Below are 21,342 nucleotides of genomic sequence, written 5' to 3'. Positions count from 1 at the left end.
GACACATTCTCTTTATTGTTTTACTTCGATTGTCTCTTCGATACCATTCGTTCTCTCTCAGCACCATTGTTTTCCACATTTATTGCATTTTTAACCGTCGCGACGCGTCGTCCTTCACTAAAGGATTTATCGAAATCGTTTTCCAATGTTCTTAAAGTGATAGTGAACCTTCTCTCTTTCTTTCATACGTTTCTTAGCATCACGTGAATAAATTAAGAACGAAGGGAATTCCTTCGAAGGAGAGAAAAAAAAAAAAAAAAGAGAAGAAGAAAAAGCAAAGCCTTCTAACGAGCATAAGAAAATAAATAAATAACAGACTTTCTTAGGTAGGGATATTTGAAGCACAGGAAAGCTTTCCAAAAGAAAAACGAGCATCATTCCGAGCCTTTCTCCCTAACGTTTTTAAATATCTTTAAAACAATGCGCACCCTTACGATCATCAATTGATGCGAGAAGCATCATTTTTATTCGCTCATTCCCAAATAATGTTTTCTATTAATTTTATTTCCCTAATTCGTACACCTTGGGGCGTGCCTAATTTAAGCCCTTATAAATTTGTAAATAATATCAAAGATCTGATATCATTTATTAAAAAGTATCGTAACAAATAAAAATTAATATAAATCTTGATACAAGGTAAAAATATATTACGCGCAAAAAAATATATCCATGTACAAAATGAACTTTGAAAATTTTATTGTTTATTCTCTTTATCTTAGGGTAATTTTTTTTAATGATTTTTTGATTATAGAAGTTTGACAAATCATATTCCTTTTCTCTTTTTTCTTGACAATTGATGTTCAATTTGAAAATTTTCTGTCTTTCTTTCACGTATATACACGTACACGTATTCTTGACGTTTTTTCACATGACGTCTCTGAAAATAAAAACTATATTCGAAAGCTCATTAGAAGTTGACGCATATACGAGAAATAATTTTAATGTGAACACCTAAACCCCGTCAGAGAGCTTCTCCTAAATTTCACTGAATGTATGTATTAATGATTCACGATGGAAACGATGGCTACGAGGGGATTGCCTCTTGAGAAAAGCCTTACAAATACATTTGAAATGTAGTCCGACTAGAAGCGGCGACACAGCTCCATTGAAATTCGGATAAAGCTGAAATTTCATACGATCTCTCTCCTACCTATTCACTCTTGCCATTCCATTTGGCTCTTTTGTCTCTCAAACGTGCTTACGAGTACGATCGAATAAAACCACTAATGTAACACCAATTCTGACATTAACATTGACATTGATTTGTTATATGCGATAATTTCATTGGTTCGATATCGCGATTCCCTTTCCCTTTCGAATTATCTATATAGATATAGATAGTACGCATCACTATCCCTTTTACTACCTCTATCGTATCATTCGTATCAACGCTTCCGCTTTTCTTTTTTTTTCTTTTACACTTTTTCTTTTATTATATTATTATATTTAAGCGGATGTTTAATAAACATATCGTAGGATATAATAGAAATTGTTGAAAGAAAAGAAAAGAAAAGAAAAGAAAAGAAATGTAAATTTTAATCCTCCTGAAAATATTTTCATCCATGATGACGATGAGAAATTGTTTGGCATAATTAACGTGATGCAACGAGCCAATTCCGTAATGGAAAAAAATGGATCTAAAGAGGGGAAAAAGAGAAGAAGAGAAACGAGGGAAATAAAAAAGGGAGAAGGTAAAAAGGTCTATAATATACGGATGACAACATGTATAATATATTTAATAGGTTTATCGCGTATCTAGAAAATCGAATAAATTCGAAAGTAGATCACGTTTCTAAATTCTTAAGTTCATTTACAATTACAACTTACATTTATCAAGTAAAGTAAAGGAAATTTATTAAATTATCCCTATGAATGTTACATGTAAAAAATTACTTGAGAAAATATTTTCTCGTTTACGAACATAAACGGGGTTACGTTGAATTTAATTAAAAAAAAAAAAAAAAAAAAAAAAAAAAAAAAAAAAAAAAAAAAAAAAGATGCAGTAATTTTTTCGGCCTTCCTTGATTTGTTTTTTCTTTTTTTGCACGAAAGAAAAGATAAATATAAGATAAATACTAAATACTACACTTTATTATCTCTATAGAACGATTCAAAAAATAACCATAGGCTGGTTGCAATAGTCGTTTTGAAAGAGAAAACGTATTACAAATAGTGTACCTACTTACCAGCTGAAAAGGTAGGCTTTAATGAAAATTAAAATGCGGCCTTTAAGAACGAATGTTCTCCTAAAAAATTTGGGTTGCAATTATTCAATGAAAGAAGTTCGACTCTTTTCAAAATAATATAAAAACAAATAAAATGGAATAAAATAAAAAAGAAAGAGAGGGAAAAAGAAAGAGAGAAGTGACATATGGAAAACTAAGAACATTCCTACTAGATGCTGTTCTTCCATTTGTCTGCTACATTATTTAAAGTGCAGTAGTAATTAATTATGCAAAGCTATTAACTGAAAAGCATTAGTGAAACGTCGGTGGACCTATCGATTCATTTTACATACTTAAATTCATTTTTAAAAAAAGAGATGTAAAAATACATTAATCAAACGTTTCAAGTAAAAGGTATCGAATTCGAATTGAATCGAATTGAAAAACGTTAACAAAATAGCTTTGAACTCCTTATTCAAAAGCATCACTCCAATGTTCAAGTAGATAAATCGAAATAATTTGTCAAAGGATACGAACGTATGGCATTCGGTTGCAACGTAACCATTAGAACTTAATTAATTAACGTGACCTTGCCGGCTCTCGTCGTAAAATCGTCGCGAGAAAATACTCGCCACGTTGATTTCACAAGAGAAATGATATAGTTATGTTTGAATTGTTTCTCTTTATTCAACAATACAAATACATATACAATTTGCATATATATCACTACTGTGGGAATAATAACTATATAACAAGTTTTCTACTCATCCGATCAAATTTCATGTTGTCAAAACTTCCTAAATTATACTGAAAACAAAAAAAGAAACATATATATGTGTATACATATATATATGTTTTTTTTAAATATTAAAAGACTATATGTACATATATATATTGGTATGTTTGAAAAAATAAATACGTACTATCGTCGATTATCGCAGCTTTCGAAAAGCTGTTCCATTTATCGAAACATAATCTTTTAATATTATAGAGCACATAAATGTATATGTATAAGTACATATATATATATATATATATATATATATATATATATATACACACGCCATGTATTTATCTACATATGTATGTGCCCCTTCATACATTATACATTCTGAATTTTCCCACTACTTCATAGATAATCTTTTCCTATTCGTGAACCAGAAAATCTGAGATATTTGGCAGTATAATTCAACAAGACATTATTATATAAAATAGTATAAAAAGTATATAGAAATATGTTCTGTAATAGACCATTTCTCGACAAAAATATAGCCAGATAACCATTATTATATGCCATACACATAATTCTTTGATATGCAGCTAATATACACTCCATAGTATTATTTATCTCTCTCCATCTCTCTTCCTCTCTCTCTCTTTTCTCTCTCTCTCTCTCTTTCTCTCTTTCTCTCTTTTTATCTATCTATCGATATCGTCGCAATTACTATTCATAAAAATATTCAATAAACAATAACACAATATCCACGGGCTTGATGATTAATCAATGTCCTTTTAACATTTTTAGAAAAGTTTTTTCTTCGAAAATCGTATCTCAATGAAGGAATTACATACGACAAACGTCTCCCCATGCTCCCTTCGTTACAAAGTTTTTCCTCTAGAAAGAATGTAATTCGGTAAAAAAAAACTTTTTGACAAATTTCATTAGCCCTGTGACAATTTTCTCATCCTAAAATACAGACGGGATGTTACGCTTTACTTTTTTCTTTTTTTTTTTCTTTTTTTTTTTTCTTTGACAACTTTGCTTGAAAATATTTCTCTTATATACGAAAGCTAATATATTTAAGACATTATTTAAGTAAACTCATATCTAACGATATGTGTACGTGTGTGTGTGTATGTGTGTGTAATAGACTAGTGAAAGGATGTTAATAGCAAAATCAGGTAAAACGCAAATCAGTATAACCAAGTCTAACGATATTTAGCTAGGACGTAATTTGCTCAACAAAACCTGCCTTACTAGTGACACTAAAAGCCCTTGCACATGCTCTAATATACATATACATAAATATGTCTACACGGGAAGGTCATTACATACACTCATGTCATACGATCCCGCAACAATGGCCCAAGCGTACTCGTATTTCATAGTCCACGGCTACGCATGTGTATATATATATATATATATATATATATATATATATATATATATATATTTATATAGATACATATCTTTATGCACTTTTTATTAATGCAATAATATATTAAGACAGACATTGCTATTACTCTTAAAGCTATGTCTAAAAGGTAGATTTATTTACAAGCTCATCTTAAATTCTAAAACTAGAGAGTTATATTTTTTACGTCATCATATATCAAAAAAAAAAAAGAAAAATGTATACTTTATACTGTTTTCGAAAGATCTAATTTGGAGCTTATCTCGAACAATTCTTTTTTCTAAGTTCATTAATATAATGATATCTGATATAAACGATTGGATCAAACGTATGACAATTATAAATAAAATCAAGCAAGTAGAATTTTATAAATGGAAACAATGCCAATAATTGTAGAATATATTTTTAAAAAAAGGCAAAAAAGAAAAAAAAAAAAGAAGAAAAGAAAGAAATCATGTTCATCGCAAAAGACAAAGTTCTAACTATACTATATATTCGACTTGAAACAGATTTACTACTTTTTTATTATATTGGATATATCATGTTAATAACCCTGAATCTATAACTATGTCTCTTTTATCGAAGTTACTGAAAAAGTATTAAAAAGAAATCTCTAAAGTAAGAACAACATTCGTGAAAACAAGATATAGAGCTAATCTCTCTCTCTCTCTCTCTCTCTCTCTCTCTCTCTTTCTCTCTTTATATATATCGAATTGAGATACTCTTAAACATAAGAGAAAATTAATCCGAAGGAATTGATGTTCTTTTGTAAAATTATTGGAATCGTTAAGTAGAAACCTTTTCCAAAAGAAACTTCGTAGAAACTTTCGGACAAATGTAAGAAGCTTCTCGACGACTTCGTAAAACCAAAGAAAAATCGATAGCCACAAAGCAGTTTTTCAAGAGCACAATCTTCGAGTCGTAAAATCGCCAAAGAAGATTGAACCGTACGAAACTCGAACTTGTTACACGCGATAGCTTGGCTTTGAATTGGATCGGACAACGACACTGAAACTTAGGTGTATATATATATATATATATATATATATATATATATATATATATATATATGTTATAATTCTTATCTTAATCTGAGAATATTTTTTAGGAAATAAAAATGATCGTTTTTTTTTTATCGTAATAGAACATCGAAGAATAAAATATTGAGTGCAATTATTTACTACATAATAGACTTATATATAATTCGACTTTAAAGGATGATATATAATGAACGAGAAAATAAAAAAAAATAAATCCATAAATATTATATCCATGAAAGAAAAATATTGATAACATTGAAATATTATTAATGGCTTAATCTCTCGCGTTTGAACCAGTCAAACATAATGAAGGATGATATGTTAAGGTAATTCATAGTGATCCTTTTAATCGTAATTCATCAAGAATGTGATCCTCTTTGCAATAAAAAGTCGATAAAAAAGAAGAAATAAAAGGAAGATGTATGTGTGTCGGTCAACGTGTTCTTCGCTGGAAACTGAAATTAACGAGTTTAAAAGTGACGCAAACTCAATGGATACTTGAAAAAAAAAATTACAAATATTAATTTTCCTCATATACGAGAAATAAAAATAAATACTTCCTTCCTCCTGTTTTTATGTTTTTTTCTGTTTTTTTTTTTTTCCCCCCGACATTTATGCAAGAGGAAACAATTAATAAAAACCTTCGCGTATATTGACTAAATATTTCATGATAAAAGGAAAGTAAAAAAAAAGTTAAAAAAATGCGTTTGTGTATTGCCTTAAAATATTTATGCATGTATGTATGTATTCAACTTCGTTATTATCATTCTCCCGTGAAACATTTAATACTTTAACGAAACACTCATCAAGGTGTATACAAAATTTATCCGAGCCATCCTCGAAACATAATTAATACTGTTCGATATAGTAAAAATCATTGTGTACAGCATATCTCCCAACGATTAGATTAAATGAAAAATATTTCTCTTCGTATTTTCACATTTTCTTCCTCGCATTTAAATTAATTTAAAGAGCGATATAACGTAAATCGTTAAAAACATGCGAATGCAAACGAAAAGCCGATTAAGCACGAGGTCGAATATACGAAAATCGATTATCCGTAAATATTATATTCAAATCCAAATGAGAAAAAGGAAAAAAAAAAAAAAAGAGAGAAAATAAATGATCCGGAAAAAAACTGAAAACTTGTTTATCTATTTGTGTATAAATATTATCATATTTATACACAAATAAATAATAATAACAATAATAATAATATTCTCTAATAAGACAATCTCTTTATTACAATGATAATGTACTCTTTATATGTGTATGTATATATATATATATATATATACCAACGTAAATTATCTGACATTTCTAATCATTTATCATACTGCTTTCTATTTCTAATATACCAAGGAAATGTTTTCTTTTCTCATTATTTCGAATAATCTATCTTCTAGTAGTCTAGTAGATTATATATCTAAAGTATGAATCAAATAAAAAAAAAATACTTGCCTATCCAAAGTCGACTTTATTAATCGATTATTGTACCATGTTGAGTTTGACATAAATTCTACTGCCATTACTTTAACGATGTACTGTATTATTCCGCAACGTCTCGATGCACGGACAGTTTGATGTATGTTCGTACCAATTCAGTGGAACGCGATGCATATGCTCAAACACACATCAACACAGATACATACATAGACATAAAGGCATAGGATCGAACATAGTTGGCGTGAATATCAACACGAAATTGCTTTGACAGAAATTATCGAACGCATCTATGTCACGAAGAGAGAGAGAGAGAGAGAGAGAGAGAGAGAGAGGAAAGGGAGAGGAAAGGGAGAGGAAAGGGAGAGGAAAGGGAGAGGAAAGGGAGAGGAAAGGGAGAGGAAAGGGAGAGGAAAGGGAGAGGAAAGGGAGAGGAAAGGGAGAGGAAAGGGAGAGGAAAGGGAGAGGAAAGGGAGACAGGGTCTAAAATATAAATGCAGTTGTTCGAAAAGCTTCCAACGATCTAGATCAATTTAAGATCGAGCAATTTAGCGATCGTTCGTATACGAGCTATCGGAAAGGAACGACCGATCAAAAGAAGAGACTATCGCTTCTAGTACACACCCTCCTATCGCACACAACCACACCCACATATGCACAAACACACGCATATACCTACACACTAACATACCTTTTCTCACTTTAATAGAGAAAATACGGTCTGGTATAAAAGTTTTGTGCGACCTACGCTTCGTTTGTCCTCGACAATCGAAGAGGAGAATGTTTTAGAGGTCAGGACGAACAATCATCAAATCCATATCCAATTGTAGAACTTGCACTCGTTACTTCTTTCTTTTTATATTCTTACTCTTATTCTCTCTCTCTCTCTCTCTCTCTCTCTCTCTCTCTCTCTCTCTCTTTATTCTTCTTGTTTTTTTCCTCTCGAGCAATAGGACTAAAATCAAGATATACCTAAATAATATATATCGTCAAAATCTGCAACATGCAATTCTCTTCTTTTATAGAAGAAAAAAAAAGAAATATAAAAAGAATTTAAAACCTGTTATATATATATATATATATATATATATATATATATATATATATGCATATGTATTTTTACAAAATTAATAAGAAAGGATCTAACAACTCGTATAATTTCTTATTTAATAAAAACTACGCGCGATTTCGTATGTCTAAGGAAAAGAAAAAAAGAAAAAAATAGTTATAGCTATTTAAAGATCATAACAATTCGTATTATATTAATTAAAGTTACGTTATTACGTGATAAACGTAATATTTATATATAATAATAATTAAATAGCGTTAATATGACGTTAATTACATTTCCTTTGCTTTGCCAAATACAAAGTTTCTCTTTTCTTTGTTTCGCCGTTTTCTTATTTCTTTTTTTTCCTTTTCTTTGCATTCTCTCTCTTGTTGCTAACAAACAAGGCCACTTTTAAAAGAGTAAATTTCTTCATTAGTCCAAAGAAGAAGGAAGGAAAAATAAATACAAGAAATGCCGTTTTCTCATCGTGGAGATAATAAACGAGCCATTTTTTAGACGGTCAACTGTAACGACAATCGACCTAGTTTACTACTTCAAGAGGAAACTGCACGAATGACATTCATGTCATAACAATTTGATCGAATAAAAGTAACAAGTTATATATACTACATATAAATACATATATACACACACACACATATGTATATATATAAACATGCAGCATAACAATAGTACCCTCGATGATATCGCAGAATGTAATTTTATTCAACGCCCTTATACGTACTAAAATCCAATACAACATTTGTACTTTATAATAAATTTTTATTTGTTTTTATTTGTTTTTAGTTATTTTGTTTTGTTTCTATACACATTGTAAGCGCTTAACTTTTCTCACTGATACTAATTAAATATTAATTAAATAATTACAATAATAAAAACGAACACGAACATCGTTCAAAATTTTTCTTCTAAATTAATTAATTAATTAATTAATTAATTCGTACGATAAAAAATTAATTAAATATGCATATTACCGCATCAATTAATTGCAAATAAAATTTCCCCCGTGATTTTCATTGGCAAATTCTCCTTTTCTTTTTACGAAAATCTTAATGACGATGTTTGTTAACGTTAAAATCTCTAAGTTACTCGAACTATCTAGAATACCAATCAAGATGAAGAGAAATGATAAAGTAAAGTTCTGTTACTTAATGCTCGTACGAAAGCTTTTATCTAAATGAAGAGAGAGAGAGAGAGAGAGAGAGAGAGAGAGAGAGAGAGAGAGAGATCTTGCTGTTTTACAGAAAAGTTTAGGAAATAGGAGAAAAGATAATTTTAACAAAAATATTTAATAAAACTTTATTATATATTTAACGATTCGAAATCAGAAATTTTGATATCAAAAATAACAAAAGTATTTATTAAAATTACCTAATACGATGAGATAATCAATTTCATCAATAAAATGAATCAATTAATTGTAAGCTTAAAAATGACTAATTATTGAACATAATCTTATTGACCGATAAACCATTTGACATTTATTCTATTTTTTTATTTACTTTGACAGATGACAATGACTTAGAAAATTTTTCATTTTGACTATTATATCATAACATTTGTAAACTATTTGATGCTATGCAGAAGTAACGAGATTACCATGATTTCTCGCGAAGTACATTCTTCTCAAGGGAGTTAGGATCCCTTTGTTGAAGACACTCGTGGTGAATCAAGCTCCGTGTATTCGAATACTACGAATGTTCGAGTGATTCGGTAACGTGTGTTACGAATGAATACCTCATAGCTTTGTCAACATGTAGTGAAACCACATTTTACCATAGAGACTTTGATCCGGACTACGCTACAAACAAGCTACGTTTAGTCTATCCTTACTCATCTCTGTCCCTTTCTGTGTCCCTCTCTTTCTCTCTCTTTCTATCTCTCTCGTTCTTGTTCTCGTTCTCGTTCTCTTTCTCTTTCTCTTTCTCTTTCTCTATCTATCTATATCCATCTTTATCTCCTTCTCTCTTACAATGTTCATTCTAACGTTCGCACCTTTCGACATCGAATTAGTTACAGCAGGGCGATGCCTTGTCACTACAAAGTAGCTTAAACTAGAATTGAAATCGATCTAACTCTCTGACCGAGAATTCTATCTCACTTTAATTCCTTCGGAAATATATTTGTTTCGCTCACTCTCTCAAACAATTTCTCGCTTTGTCTATCATTTTCTCTTCCACTTTACAAATGCAAATACTTTTGGCCGCCTTTAATTAGAATCCTTGAAATTTGTTTGTATCTAAACACATTTCTGTATAAAAAACTTCTATTCATAATTTCATGTATTTCATGAAAACATGAAATATGACCAAATTTTAGAGAAATCGGTATTTTAAGGAGAAACGAATTGAATTGATTAAACGAAATAAATTAAAATATTAAAAAAAAAAAAAAAAAAAAAAAAAAAAATAATAAAAAAAAAAGGTAAATTATTTTCATATCAATCTTTCATTTAATTAATTCACTTATTTATTATTTGTAAACGAATGCTGGAAATGTGTAATCAAGAGATCGACAAAATTGTACTTTTCCATTTTATTTATGAATTCTCGCTTTTAATATCGATGAGTGAGTAACAAACCGTTGCTTTGAATCAATATATATGCATTGGCTTGCAACGAATTGTAATATTTTTCTTTTCCAAAGCTTAAAAAAATCTCTTCCTCTTTATTTATCGCAAAAGTAACGTCAGTGAAACAAACATAATGAAATTGAAATATGTATTTAATTAGTGTGCTATTACAATCGAGATAAAACGAAAGCTGACGAAAGTTAAAAAAAAGAATGAAAATATAATGAATGATAGATTTAATAGGAAAACATTGAAATAATAATCAATGAAAAATCGATGATAATTAACTCGTAATAATTGTCGCAATCGTTCATACATAAATAAGTGAAATATAAAATAAGGGGGAACAATTTTTTTTCTTTTGTTAAAATAGGAAATTATTATAAAATATCGTCAATAAACTAAACGCTTAAAAAACTCAGTCGAGTGTACTCGAAGGTTACTATTTACACGACGTTAATGAAAATGTAATTAAATTACAAGCATGCTACCATCTATATCCTTGAATACTGGTCGAGTGAAAGAACGTTTGTATATATAAGAAACTATTTCGTTCATCAATTAATTTCCAATTCCTTTCGTTTTACAAACTAGTAGAAAATTACTTTCCTCGTATTTTTCTTACTTTCGTACGATAGTTTTTTTTTTTTTAATTATAATTAAATATGCGAATTAATAATAGTGGTAAAAATATCATCCAATTCATATTAATAATTAATGATCATTAACAGTCATTAATTTTATGATTCTAAACATATTAATAATTAATGATCATTAACAGTCATTAATTTTATGATTCTAAACATAGAATATGAAAATTTTAAAAACGTCTACACACAAGAATACTATGTGTCACCGTTATCGGAACTACCGTAAAATATTTCTTCGGTGAAAAAAAAAAAAAAAAATATAGAAATAAAAAAAGAAAAGACAAAGACAAGAATAGTACCGTACAGTTTGATAAGGGTATTTATCAAGCGACAGTGTCCCTCTCCTTTCAGCTCTCGTGAAACACCATTAATCTGAAATGTCGATAATTCTCATATATTACAGAACGAAAATGCTCGTGTTTTGTCATCGAATCGTGAGCGTCTCTCTCTCTCTCTCTTTCTCCCTTTTTTTTCTCTTTCTCTTTCTGACTTAGTCCCATGAGATACATGGGGATCTATGGTTATGGAGATAATATGGGAATCTAGGAAAAACGAAAGATGAAAATCTAGGAGATTTCATCTATCTTGGTCAAGGTTTTGATTCATGGAATTTTCAGTTGCATGTGAAAAAATTCATGCAATTTTGTATATTCCAAACAATATTATTACATAGTTTCTTTATGTTAAAAAAAAAGTCGAGGAATCAAACGATTCTTTTGGAAACATAAAAGTAACGACGCAATTATACAATGATAATCGATCGTTACTGAAATTACTTGTTGCGAAGAAAGTCTCATCCGAAGGGACGGAACAGAACTTCCATCTCGCTTCGTTACATCGAAATTGAAAGGACGAATATTTTCTATCTCACTCTCTTTCTCTCTCTCTCTCTCTCTCTCTCTCTCTCTCTCTCTCTCTCTCTCTCTTTCTAACCTGTGCTCTTGTTATTGCCACTCCCTTTTCCACTTCCATTTAGCCTTCCATCGGTTCCATCGGCACAATATCGCCGTAATTCACTGAAAGTCTTTGACAATATTGCAGTTTTATAAAACTTACGATGAATTTATCGAAGAAAAAAAGAAAAGAAAAAAAGCAAGGGAAAAGAAGCAAGAAAAAAAAAATTTCAATTAACTCATTAAAATTTTCCACGATATAAAAGAAATACGAACTATCTATCTTATATATCTATCTATTTATCAATCATATTTATATAATTATTATTAAATAGAAAAGTTTATAAGCGTGCATCATAATTGTCAAGTTGAAATAAAATTAAGTATTATTTTTCAGTACATATATACTATATGTCTTCATGTATTTTCATATTATTTACTAATACAGTCTTGGCATAATATTATTAATTATATCAAAGTATATTAAGAAGATCTCGCTCGACTAACTTTTGTGCTAACTTTTGGTTTCGTGTTCGCCTTATATGAATAATTGCAATCCGTAAAATAATATATTAGAATTTGTATAATGATATACATATAAGAATATAGAATGCATAATCATGTTATGGACATCATGTGTTAAATTACTATTTAATCATAACTCATACGATCCTATTTTACTTAATTAGATATATATTTCATTGATAAATACACAACATTTTAATTATAGGAATATTTTCATTAAAAGTAAATGAGAATTTTTAAATCTTTTATAATAATCAAATATAAAATCGTTTAATGATATACCGAACAAGCTTGAATCGTATATCAAAGGCTATTTGATTTCTCTAATAATATTAATTATAAATGACGCGTACGAAATGTATAACCTTCGGGGCAAACTATCAAAGGAAAATGATATTTGTTTTAGAATTCAAAAAATCAAAAATGCGATCGATATATAACATACTATATATATGTATAAAACTAACTATTTAATATTGTACGAATAATCTTTGTTAAAATTGTAGATTCAGTATTTTTGCGTTCTTCAATTTAAATTTACATAATAAAACTTTTAGAGTCTTAAAATGTATAGAAAATTACGAGACTGTAGATATGTATCTTACGAATTCCTAGTATCTGATGAAACACGTGATACCACGGAACAAATAGTTGCAATTTTTTATACCTTCCAATGTGCTATGTAATCCTTTAACCCGCAAAGATAGCACTTTGTGAATCCGTCAGGACTAGAAAACAAGACATAAAACGCAAATTATCTCTTTCACGAAGAATGCTTTCACGTGTTCGCGTGATTGCAAAGAAACGTAGATAGATTTTCTCTTCAGAGATTTTTATTTATTTTTATCTTAATTACTTTCTTTTCTCTCTAATTTCTTTTTTCCTTTCTTATTCATTTTCTAATCGTATTAAATTAAATGAAAAACCAACGAAACTAATCTAGTACGATCCAATATTCAGGACAGTACTCACTTCTGATTAGAAATGTACTACGTTGACGTAAACTCGCTAAACCAATAAAGTCTCGTCACGAAATAACAATTACATTGACAAGCATTGTTCCATAACAATGAAACAAGTATAATCATTTATAATTCATGATCACAAAGCATAAATATGAAAAGTGATCTAACAAATAGTATTCGACAATAGCTTTTATCCAATTTTTTATTTCTATGAAAAAAAAAAAAAAAAAAAAAAAAAAAAAAAAAAAAAAAAAAAAAAAAATAAGAAAAAATAAGAAAAAATTATTATACAAAGTCAAACTGGCAGGTTTCAAATAATACGTCAAAAAACTAAAGTAAAAATATTTTTGTTAAATAAAATCCAATGATATAAATAGATTATACACTACACGTGTTAATGAGAAAAAGCAAAAAGTTCCGACAATAATGGACAGATCCTCAATTCCCTGTGTTGCTCTACAAGTATATCTAAACTCGTATATTGTAAGGATCAAGGATATTCCCACGTGAACCAAAATCATCGACTGAAACCACTCGTCGTTCTAACGAACCATTAAGCCCATTCAAGTGATACGATCCCGTGCTCTGTGTGATGTAAGGAAAAAGAAAAAGGGAAGAGCCCATAGAAAAAGGTCGGATGAAAATACATTGAACAAAAGAAGCATTCCCTTCGCGTAGATTTTCTGGAACAAAGCAATGATTCGTCCTCTCAAGCATGGTATTCGTCAGTTGGGAACGATATCAACCTCTTGCAAATGCATTTGCATTCCTACCTATCTGCATTTGCAAACTAGGCCTTCGGGATTATAGATAATCCTGAATATAGAACACTGCAAATATCAACGCGGAAAGCACATAGATTATTACTCGAATTGCTTATGTTTATGAATTAACACTTGACAATTTGTATCAGATATTTTAAAATCAGCTAGAATCTTAGAAAAATGATATATCAGATTTGATAATAGATCTTAACGATAATACATCACTAATCAACTAATAACAATTAAACAATATTCATGATACTTTTCAAGTATAAATCGTAATAAAAATTTTAAAGTTAACTACTCTATTTGTTCGAAAATTATATTTAAATAATATTCAAACATAATATATTATATTTGATTATCTGTTAAAAGTGAATATATAATGTTAATTTTGAAATAAATCGAATATCAATTGATCATTCTATAACATAAATCTAAACTCTGAGAGCTATCCTCTAACTTCTAATAACCAGTAGCTATGTGCTTACATTTTCTTTTACGTTATTTCTCTTCTTTTCAAGTTGAGAACTAAAAACAACAACATCACGATGTACGACGTTGTTTCATCCACGGAAAAAGGCATTTCTTTTTCATTAAACTCTCGTCCTCGTAACTTTCTCTCTACGACGAGAGAAAGAGAATGAGAGAGAGAGAGAGAGAGAGAATGTGTCAGAACATTGAGAAAGGGAGATACGTTAAAAGCGTATAATTAATTGCAACCACGGAGTGTTATTCCCACTCGAAAGAACCGCTAACAAGTAAAATTATTACGTTATAGTTCAAATTTGACTTATGCAAAATACAAAAATTTTTTACTTAGTTATAAGTAAAAAAAATTCATCACAATAAATATTTTTTATAATAAAAATTCCTATAGTTTTTATATTGCTATTGCAATGGTTATATAAAATGTTCTATACAAAATTATTCATGAAATTCATTATAATATAGCAATATAATAAGATTATTATATAGTAATTTAAAATAAAGATAATCAATTGAAAAGAAATTTTTCCACAATATGAATATTAAATAGTAACGTAGATTAAAGATAATTAATTACAAAAAAAAAAAAAAATAATCAATTACAATATCGAACTATACTTATTTATAAATACTATATTTTCTGATAAAAAATTTCTAGTTCTTATATTACTATTGCAATAACTTATATAAGAAGATAAAATGACATTAATGGATCAACTTACCACTTAATACCATTAGATCCGATTTCTAATTGAGAAGAATCTTACAAGAGTTTCTTGTGAGACACTAACAGAAAGATCAGGAAAAGATCAGGAAAAGATCAGGAAAAGAACAGAAAAAGATTAAGAAATAAAGTTCTTCGAATCGAAGAAGGGTGGATTACCAAGGTATAAGCGTTGACAGAGGGATAGTTATAAGTATATAAAAGAAGAGAGAACAGTTCTGAAGAATCTTGCCTCAAGAAACTTTAGATATATGCTGAAGCAGTCAACGTTACTCTTACTATGGTAGACAAACTTTTTAACAAGCAGTTTCTCTGACGAACTTCAGTAAATGTCAGTTTTCACGCCTCTTAGCTGAACCAGACAAAGGTCAAACATGCCTACGGCGTTAAATAAAAACGGGCGGAAATATAAAAGGACAAAGATAAAAAAAAAAAAAAGATAAAAGAAAAAAAAAAAAAAAAAAAGAAAATGGAAAAAAGTTTAAAGGAAAAGAAGATAAACTTTTTCTTTTTTTTTTTCTTTTTTTTTCAAAAGAAGAAATTCAAGAAAGGTCCAAGAAGAAATCGTTGAATGAATCCTGCATGGTAACACGTATTTTTATGTAAATCTGAAGCATCTCATCTCGTTCCGTTCCGTGAGCACGAAAGCGTTAGGCTATGTGCACAATGTAATTTCCAAGCCCAAGCGATCTCGCACTACTGCTTTTCGTCAATGTGTATATGTAATAACTATATATACATAAAACTATATGAAAGTATACGTGCAGAATATATGTGTGTGTGTTTATATATATATATATACGTACATACATACATACATACATATATATATATATATAAATATATAAATATATATATATATATATATATATATAAATATATATACATACATATATACTGCAGTATGATGCTTCCTTTTCCACACTTACTTGCATACCATAGCTAGTATTTGCGCCAAGAGATTTCCAAGTTCTCCCTAGTCTTGTCGGTCCAATTAAATCATTTGCATTCGAGCATATCACCTTTCTCAATGTTCATTATCTCTTATGTCTCTTCAAATCATTAATTTATATCTCGAATTTATTAATTAATTTACAACGAAATTAATTATTATTCCTTTTTGCATGGTCTCGTTTTTTAACGATGAAAAAAAAAAATATTCTTTTGATTGATTAACTTTCCATCTAAAGATTATGATATTATTTATAACTATTTAATATTTTATCGATTTTCTCATTGAAATATTAAATTAATGAAAAATCCGATTTTTTAGTATAAAATTAGCCTTCCTCATTATTCTTGCCTATTAATTAAAAAAAAAAAAAAAAATAAAAAAAAAGAATGAGAAAAATAATTAAAAATAGTTCCACGTAATATCAGATAATTCGATTAATTCATTTTATCGAGCCTCGATACGAACGAGAAGAATGAGAAAGAACGCGTTATTCGAAATAAAAAAGATGACGAAAAGACTTTTTTCATTCACGTTTTCGTTCGGCTAAAAAGAGTGGCGGAGTTATGGGGTTAGCAAAGATTCAACCAATGTCATCGGAAATTAAGTACGAACTGATACCGATAAATTTGAGCAACCCCATCGAACTGATATCTCCATCTCTACAAAATTGTTAACATCTATTCATGCTATTCCTTTCTAGAAAAACAAAAATAAAAATGATAAAGAAAAAAAGAAAAAAGAAAAAAAAAGAAAAATAAAAACGTATCTATCCACGATAAACGAAAAATCATCGTCGGTCATCATTGTCGTCACTGATAACCACGAAATTTTTTATATTTTTATTTGCACGAGCTTAAAAAAAAAAAAAAGAAAAAGAAAAAAAGAAAAGAAAAAAATAAAAAGAAAATAAAAAAGTATACTTGTAATAAATTCTATCGTCCATTGGAAAAGGGGAAAAGGGGAAAAGGGGAAAAGGGGAAAAGGAAGAGTTTATCGATTGATGGACAACTATACTATTCGAGTATACACACGCACGTTTCCGTTTCTTTTCAATCCATCCGGTGTATTCATCGTACATGTAACGTACAAACGAATAGAAAACTGGATCCGTGAGTAAACAACCAAGCATATTTCATCGTGGATTTTATTATTTCGCAAAAAAAAAAAAATCCATTGTCCATGTTCGGCTTTACGCGTATCGATTGGTTTAGATATTATTTTATGTAAAAAAGAATATAAACAAAGAATGAAATAAAAAAAAAAAAAAAAAAAAAAAAAACGAGATCAACTTTTTCATCGGACTCAATAGAAGTGTATCAATTCTGAACAATTTTTTCTATGACGAATGACGTCAACTAAATTCTTTTTCAAAAGTTATGGCAATCATTAATAATATGTATAATTTAGTAATTAACCAGAAATCTCTATTCTAATTATTCTTATTAGCATTTGATTTACATATGTATGTGCCGCATAAGAGGATTAACGATAAGAATAACGTTTTGCAACTCGCTATGAATCACTATCGTATTAATGTAATCCACGGATATAGTCGATGTATTAATGCCAACTAGATCGTTCGGTTGATGCCTTGTATATGACATTATCATAGAGAGATCCACTTAATACACTGACTTTAAATCGAATCTCCAAACTTTCTCTTCATATATATTTGATTCCACGGCGATTCGCCTCGTTCGAATATCATGATAGAGTAGGGTTCAACTTATAATTGGAACATATGATCTACGATATCGGATTAACCTTAATAATGGAATCGAGACGTGAATTTCGAGATTGATGTGAAACAACGAATTTATGAAGTTCAAGGATGAAGTACATTTTCAAAAAAAAAATATATTCAATATTGTTTAATATATATGTAATTAATTTTAATGAATTTAAAAAAAAAATTTGATCTCAAATATTTCTCTACGTCACAAAAAATAAATTATAAAGAAAATGAACGTTCTTAAAGAAAATTCCATACTATCATAATGAAAATAATTAATGAATTCTTCCACAATTTTGATAACCTTACGAAATACATTCTTATTCTCTATATATTTCAAGTACTTCAGAAATACAAGTTCTCTTAAAATAAAGAATAAAAAACGAGCTTATTCTATTCGTATCTTCATGAATTCGTGTACTCGCTTTAGTGGTAGTAGTAAATATTACTACTACTAAATCAAAGAAAACATAAGATAACACGAAGGTTTATTAGAATTTAATTAAAATACTAAAGAAGAAAAATATGTTCAACGAATGTACTAATGCAAGATATGTATATAGAAAAACAGTTACCCTCAAGATATAATAGAAATGAATAAAGAGAAAAAGAGAGAGAGAGAGCGAAAGAGATGTGATATAAAGCTATCTTAGAAAATATTCCACAAAAAGAAGCACGTACAAACTTGCGAACGTGCTCGTAGAAAGAGAGGACTCAAATGACATTTTATTGGTACTGCAATACTCCAACTGTAAAGCAACTAAAAGCAATAGACGATTCTTCTCTCTTTTTTTTCTTTTTTTCTTTTTTTATTTTCTTTATTTTTTTTATTTTCTTTTCGATTTTTTTTTTCTTTCAGACTTTCGCTGCTTCAGCATTTACCTCTTTTCTCTTCTTTCATTACGTTATAAGAAGAAATGCGTGTTGAATTGTGCTGTGATAGCATTTCTCTTTCTCTCTCTCTCTCTCTCTCTCTCTCTCTCTTTCTTTTGATTTTCAAAAAATTACGTGTCTAACAATAACGCGTTCTTAACCATTATACAAGATAAGGTCAAACGTTCGTAAGGCGATGAATTAATTACAAGTTCGCGAGAAGCTCTGAAGGATTATCACGCGAATACGTTCAGAAGTTTCAACCTCCTTCCAACGGTCTTAATCTTCTCCTAAGACTATTCAATTTTCTTACTCGCGTCATCAGAAATGCAAACAAATGAACTTATCCTCTCTTTTCCATCGTTTCGACCCGTGCTGCTAAAATCCCTTCTCGAACTACTCACAAAGTTTAAAAGCTACATACCATAAATTTACGACCCACCTATATACTTTGTCTTAATTTTTATTTTCAATTTTTTGCAAAATTGTTAAAAATCTAAATATTCAATTTATGTCTAACTACTTTAACAATATTTAATATTTCCAGATTTATATTTTCACTTTAAATAAATGTTCTAATATTAAAGTAATAATTCTAATAATTCTAATAATTATAAATAAATCAACGATAATAGTGCGTTCCTACATTATTTTTAATAATACCTAAAAATATGACTAATTTGATTTATGGAAATATTAAATTAATGGAATATAAAATTTCATTGTAACAATTATTCTTTTATAATTATCATAATAATTAATCATTTTAATTAATAATCTAATAATTAACATTCAATAAATTTCATTCACACTTAATATCTCTATTCTCAATAAAATCCTTCAAATTAGTAAGGATTAATTTCCATCCAATCCTTGAATATTTAATTTAATCGACAAAGAAAATCATGTCTTTGATAAAACCTTATTACGCATGTTCCTATTATTACCGATATTAATTAAATCTTAATTCTGCAACAAATAGTTTACTACTAAAGCGAGAGATGCTAACGAGAGTTGATAGTGCAAACCTCTTTATATATCCATGTATACATCGATACATACATACAAACATACCTATATTGTACATACACGTGTATATGATACATACACTCAAACGTACTTGCATTCATGGTACATCTTGTAGCACTATAGTTAAGCACGTTTCACGTAATCCAAAACAATTCTACCGTTTCAGATACATTTCTGATTTATGTTACAACGTTATTACTCCAGTATTATTAGACTGATTGAGAAGCATTCGATAAATATGAGTAACATCATTGCTATCATTCATATCTAACTTCTTTATTAAATACAAATAAACAGGTATATCATTAACAATTTTTTTTAATTTTCACGGTATACTTTTTATGTGAAATGGTGTACTATACATGGAAAAATATGATATCTATATTTTTCTAACGAGATACAAACCATTTTCTCTGTTAAATATCTCTTCATTAAAATGTTTCTATGCATTTCTTCTATTTCTTTTCTCCTTCTCTCTCTCTCTCTCTCTCTGTCTCTCTCTCTCTCTCTCTCTCTGTCTCTCTCTCTCTCTCTCTCTCTCTCTCTATTTTTATTTTTCTTATCATTCACTTTCCAAAGTTCAATCGATTTAGCGGAAATTGTAACAAATATTTCATGTTTTTAAAATCCCATAAAAACATAAAATATAAAATTGTGCGTTTATAAAATATTCCAAAGTGCTAATGTATTTTATCTCTCATGGTAGACTTTTGTATTTTTATTAATAAGGAAAAAAAAATGTATTCATTTTCTAAACTAAAAGAGAAAAAAAAAATAATTGTTACGAAAGGACAGTTCGGCATTGTTCTACGTAAATTGGTCTCCAATTCAACAGGTGCTACTACTATACTGTTGCGAATCTATCTTGATATCACAATATATATATATATATATATATATATATATATATATATATATATAATATATATATACATATATATATATGTATGTATATAAAGTAGACGAATGAGGCAGAAAACGAATATTCCGTTCGTGATATTTTTCTACATAATATTATATTTTACATAAACCACAAAATGACACAAATAAATTTCGTGGAAAGATATTAAAAAGATATAAATTGATGTTTCTATCAAAAGAAAGAGAGAGAAGAGATAGAAAGCTAAAGATATTCTCGACCATTTGAAATAACATTTTATTTTTCATATTTTCATTGAATGAATATTTATTGCTAAAGTAAATTACTCGTTATTAACGATTGATCAAACAATTAATTCATTCAAGTATTCACTCGTTTGAAGGATAAAATAATTTCATGAAGGAGTTCAAGTTACAATAATGAGTAGACCAAAATA

At 28.7% G+C, this 21,342-nt stretch overlaps 1 protein-coding gene across 3 annotated transcripts in view; it reads left to right on the top strand.

Annotated features, from left to right (window-relative positions):
• Window positions 1-21,342, top strand: part of Glurb (metabotropic glutamate receptor B) — a 156,619-nt gene that overhangs the window by 98,482 nt on the left and 36,795 nt on the right. The window lies entirely within an intron of this gene.

Source organism: Vespa mandarinia, chromosome 14 (genome assembly GCF_050613455.1).
Source record: "Vespa mandarinia isolate Hongniang chromosome 14, ASM5061345v1, whole genome shotgun sequence".
Classification (NCBI taxonomy): domain Eukaryota; kingdom Metazoa; phylum Arthropoda; class Insecta; order Hymenoptera; family Vespidae; genus Vespa; species Vespa mandarinia.
Note: the sequence above shows the minus strand (reverse complement) of the source record. Positions and strands in the feature narration are given on the sequence as shown.